This window comes from Ahaetulla prasina, chromosome 6 (genome assembly GCF_028640845.1).
Source record: "Ahaetulla prasina isolate Xishuangbanna chromosome 6, ASM2864084v1, whole genome shotgun sequence".
NCBI lineage: Eukaryota > Metazoa > Chordata > Lepidosauria > Squamata > Colubridae > Ahaetulla > Ahaetulla prasina.
Window position 1 is genome coordinate 100496754 of NC_080544.1, and position 6000 is coordinate 100502753.

The window sequence follows — 6000 nt, forward strand, 5'->3', positions numbered from 1 at the left end:
ATCTTCAAGAGACAGGACAAGAACTGCAAGAGAGAAGTTTATCTTATCGATTGCATTCTTAGACAGTGGTGAAATTCAATTTTTTTTACTACCGGTTCTGTGGGCGTGGCTTGGTGGGCGTGGTGAACATGGCAGGGAAAGGATACTGCAAAATCTCCATTCTCACCCCACTCCAGGGGAAGGTTACTGCAAAATCTCCATTCCTACCCTACTCTGGGGCCAGCCAGAAGTGATATTTGCTGGTTCTCCAAAATGCTCAAAATTTCCACTACCGGTTCTCCAGAACCTGTCAGAACTTGCTGGATTTCACCCCTGTTCTTAGACCTCCTCACGTGGGGAAGCACAAAACATTCTAGGAAATAAGTCTTGCATATATTTGGCTGCCATTTATCAAGCCTTTATCATTTGTATGAGCTCTTTGTTGCTCTCCCTGCTTAAATCTCTGTTAGAAATGAACAGAAAAGTGAAGACAATGGTTCAATCTCATTTCAACTTTACTGGAAATAAAACAAGAACACCTACAGCCTATAGTTGTTTCTCTTGGATTCTTGGAGTTTTGCCCAAGTTCTTGTTTGCCTAGAAGTGTAAAAAAGTGATATATTTGGAGGGAAGGGGAAAACAGGGTTTATAATGAAAAATAACTCACCTCTTCTTCTTACCAGTAATGGGTTTTCCACAAGGTCACAACACTTCCTTCAATCTCAACAGAAAGCTGAAATTCTAGTCAGGATTGCTGGAGTGAGTGAAATGGAAGAGTTAACATTTCCCATCAGCCTGGAAAATCAGTTTAAATTGTTCCAAGCTTAAATTAATCCATTTACTCCAAGTTATTTGGATGTCCCTCCATTCTTTCCACTAATGGGGAAAAAAATGATCCCGTTTTGTAACTGCATCTAGAATGCTTCATCCGCAAAAGCACACGGCTCAAAATGTTTACGGGCCAACATATTGAAAACAACATTTGATGTGTAAATGTCAAGCATAATCAGCTCTCCTGTCACTAGCCAGCAAAGAAGGGAAAAAATATGCAGCTGCTAAAATGTCATTTACGGGACTTTAAAAGCTACGTTTTTGTCAGCCCCATAAATCCTTGAGCAATTGGGCAGCGATTTTGTCAATCAGCTCCTGGAGGGTTGAATCTGATTAAGTACTGTTCCCTGCTTGCTTTTTCTTTCTTAATGGATTGTAGAAATCTGATAAGAATTCCAGATGAATGTTAAAGAATTCCATTAGGAAGTCCGCAGAAGTGAATTTGATGCTCTAATGCGCTGCTATATTACGTACAAACGCGTTGCTAAACTGTCCAAATCCAGCTAGCTACCCTGTGGAGAGAGAGAAGGATTCATTCTAGGATTTACCAATGCAGCAGTTGAGGGGGGGGGGAAGCTTGTAACTTTGTTTATTATGTGTAGTGGCTGAAAATCTTCATTGGCACCCCTACTTTGTGGAACATGGGTGTAATCTGCAATGGTGCATTACCTTTGTGAAACTATGAAACGTTGTTGAAGAGGTTTATGTCAGAGTTTGTTGCAATCCAGAAGCACACACAGATAAACTGATGCAGCAGGATTCATTAACTTCTTTATATACATAATAATACACGAAGTAATTTTACAATACCAAAGACAGATTCACAGTTTCATTTCAGCTCAGATCAGCAAACAAGTTCACACAGACTGAAGTTTCAGTTTCAATTCTCTGCACAGAATCAGAAGCTGCAGACTAGGACACACCCTGGCTCCAGTCTGTCTCAGCTCCCAATTGGCTGACTTAGTTGCTATGCCTATTCATTGGCTGACCTTGTTACCATGTCTTCCCAATCATGAATATTCTGACAGTCTACAACTTTTCCATGAAAAATATTTGTCAGGTCCTTGTAAAATGCAAGCCCTGAATGATGGTTGAATCAATTTAATAGATTAACAGAGTTGGAAGGAACCTTGTAGGTCATCTAGTCCAACCGGCCCCTACCGAAGCAGGAAACCCTACACCATTTCTGACAGATGGCAGTCCAGTCTCTTCTTGAAAGCTTCCAATGATGAAGCTCCCATAACATCTGAAAGCAAGCTGTTCCATTGGTTGATTGCTCTTGCTGTCAGGAAATTTCTCCTTATTTCCAGGTTGAATCTCTCCTTGTTCACTTTCCATCCATTATTCCTTGTCTGGCCTTCAGGTGCCTTGGAAAATAGCTTGACCCCTTCTTCTCTGTGGCAGCCCCTCAAATATTGGAACACTGCTATCATGTCTCCCCTGATCCTTCTTTTCACCGGACTAGCCATGCCCAGTTCCTGCAACCATTCATCGTATGTTTTAGCCATCCAATGAGGCACCTGTCTCTGCATTGCCCTATTGCAGTATTTCTCAACCTTGGCAACTTTAAGATGTGTGGACTTCAACTCCCAGAATTCCCCCAGACAGCCATGTGGAACATGTTAGAATTGCAAAGGTTGGGAAACAATGAACTAGAAGGCATTGCATCATCTTCAATATTCCCTATTGCTGATTGAATCTCAAGTTGTCAAGAAGAGGAACCAGGTTGATGTTGGCTGGGTGGGACTGGCTGGAAATTTGGGAATACTGTGAGTTTTAAGTCCATGCGTCTTAAAGTTGCCAAGATCAAGAAATACTGCCCTAAAGGTTCAGCAGTGGGCAAGGTATAATAGAAAATAACAACTGTCATTCTTCACAAAGTATACATTCAACAGGCACATAGAGGTAAACAACATCTACCTACCACTTGACAATCAAAAAGGCCAAAAGGAAACAAAAAGTCCAAAACACCTCCTCTCCAGCAAGCAACACCCATATGAGCAGAGATTAACATCAAGATTAGTATTAGTCCTACAATCAACAAGTAAACAATAACCCAGTCAAGAAACTACCAACAGAGACAAACAAGCTAACAGTAAACAACATCCAGATCAAGGAAACACCAAGAACATTGCCACCAAAACTGACACTGGTATATAAAAATAAGAGCAAAGACCACTCCCTTCTAACACTGATGGCACTACCTAGTTTGGTAAGGAAACGTCTGCAAGAAAACCGCCAGGCTCAGAGAGCACCAAGGATCCTACAGTACACATTCAGCCAGCCTACGTTGCACCTACATGGCTGCTGTGTGATCTAGCCGCTGTTAGCTAATGATATGAAATCACAGATTATCAAGTTCTTCAGGAAAAAAAAAGAGAAGAGCATGTTAATTTGCCAAATTAGACATTGCTAATTTGCTTTCTATGACTAGGTTTCATCTCCGCATGATGTTTTCTGATCGTAAACTTTACTTAGGCACATTATAAAAGTGTCAAGAGTTGGCACTGCAATGCCAGGTTCACCATCTGGCTCACTTTCTGATACCTCCACACGCCCCCGTGGATGCTGCCATATATGTCAATGAGAAGAATATAGTGGATGGTTCATAAAATAGCCTTCTTGAAGAGATCATAAAATAACCTTATGCACGTCTAATTAAGCAGTGTTTAAATTAATAAATAAAGCATATGTTCTACCATAAACACCTTGACTGTTGTTAGAAGATTGAGTGAATCTGGTCAAACATGGGTAAGAGCCCATATTAAGGATGGCATTGTGACAATAAAGGGACAGAAACATTACTTTTTCTCTTCCCTTGCTGCATCCATTGGTTTTATTTTTATTTCTTTAGTTGTTTGCTTGTCTGTTTAGGGTGTACAGCCTCACGTCTCACATATATGATTCTGGGAGGGTCACAACAATTAAAAACAATTATAATGCAATGAACAAAATAGCAATAGCACTTAGATTTATATACCACTTCACAGTGATTTACAGCAGGGGTCTCCAACCTTGGCAACTTTAAGACTTGTGGACTTCAACTCCCAGAATTCCTCAGCCAGCAAAGCTGGCTGAGGAATTCTGGGAGTTGAAGTCCACAAGTCTTAAAGTTGCCAAGGTTGGAGACCCCTGCTTTACAGCCCTCTCTAAGCAGTTTAAGAGTCAGCATATTTCACCCAAGCAATCTGGGTCCTCATTTTACCGACCTCAGAAGGATAGAAGGCTGAGTCAACCTTGAGCCTGGTGAGATTCGAACTGCCAAATTGCAGGCAGCAGAAGTAGCCTGCAGTCCTGCACTCTAACCACTGGGCCACCGTGGCTCAATATACAAATAAAAACAAAAAAAATCTTACTAAAGCCTATTATTATTTTTTAAAAAGCTATATTAAAAATACATAGCTGTTGAACAGGCCTGCTTCAGGTGACACTCTTCCCGCTAAATACCGTATATACTCGAATATAAGCCGATCCGAGTATAAGCCGAGGTCCCCAATTTTACCCCAAAAACTGGGGTAAACTGGGGACTCGAGTATAAGCCGAGGGTGGGAAATGAGGCACCTACCGGTTGGGGAAACCCTCCCTCCCTCAGCTGAGAAGGCTGGCCCCCGCCCGCCTCTCACTGCACCGGCAGGGCTTCCCCGTCCGTAAAATGTGAAAAAAAAAAAAAACTCGAGTATAAGCCGTATATACTCGAGTATGTCGAGGGCTTTAAAAAAAAAAACTCGAGTATAAGCCGTATAGACCCGAGTATAAGCCGAGGGGACGTTTTTCAGCACAAAAAACGTGCTGAAAAACTCGGCTTATACTCGAGTATATACGGTAAATAACAAGGGTCCCCAGGAGCATCTGTGGGAGTCCTACACAGAATATTCTGGTAGATTAGAAGATAAAAGTCACTCAGATCCACTCTAAATTAGAGTCGACAGATCCAGACAAGCTACCTGGGCCTGGGCTTGCGGTGTGCCTAGAACGAGTTTGAACCAGTGACTCTGAAGAAGTAGACAGCCTTCATGGCATAGATTCTACTCACTTGAGGGACTGTTGTCTAGAACAGTGATGGCTAACCTTTTTGCTGTCACGTGCCAAAAGCAGGAGGAGCATGGGGGGAGCGTGTGCGTGCGTGCCCACACCCATAATTCAATGTCCCCTGCGCCCTGCCCCTTGCATATGTGCGTGACCTCCCCCCATGCTCCCCCTGCTTTTGGCACGCGATGGCATAAAGGTTACCGATGGGCCCGGTAGGCCCATTTTTTGTCCTCCCCAGGCTCCAGGAGCTTTCTTGGAGCCTGAGGAGGGTGAAAACGGCCTTCTCCACATACACACACACACACACACACACACATATCCCGGAGTGCCTCCGGAGGCCAGAAATGGCCTATTTCCCGACTTCCGGTGGGTCAGGAAGGCCTGAAAATCAGCTGGCCAGTGCACGCATGAGCGTTGGAGCTGAGCTAGGGCAATGCTCGCATGCCCACAGATATGGCTCCACGTGCCACCTGTGGCCCGCGTGCCTTAGGTTCGCCATCACGGGTCTAGAAGATGAGTCATGAAAATTGGACACCTTTTCTTTTTTATTTGAAACATTTCACTGTTTATCCAAGTAACCTCTTCTGTCTGAGCAGGTTGGTAATGATTTGGGAGAGGAGTGAAGGAATCCATTTATGCTAAAGTGGGGAAATTCTTCCCTCAATAGACACAACCTGTCCCTCATTTTTTATGCTGCTCTTGCATCAGTCCCCCAGGAAGATCAAGACCACTTCACAGGTTCATTAACTTAACGATCAATCTAAGAGAAGGATTTAAGAGCAACAACCCTTAACAAGTCTCATCTAATGAGCCTATTGAGTTTAGTTGAGAAATGAACGCATCCTCCAGGACATCCGTGGGCTCCCCCTATCCAACTTGTTCAGACTATGAAGAATCGACTTGGATGTCTGTGGAGATTCTCAGTCATCCAGGTCGTAGCTATTGCAAAGGTGATTTTTCAAAAGGCAACTGGATTTTGTTTTCGTAGAATAGAATAGAATAGAATAGAATAGAATAGAATAGAATAGAATAGAATAGAATAGAATAGAATAGAATAGAATTTTTTTATTGGCCAAGTGTGATTGGACACACAAGGAATTTGTCTTGGTGCAGATGCTCTCAGTGTACATAAAAGAAAAGATACGATCATCAAGAATTCTA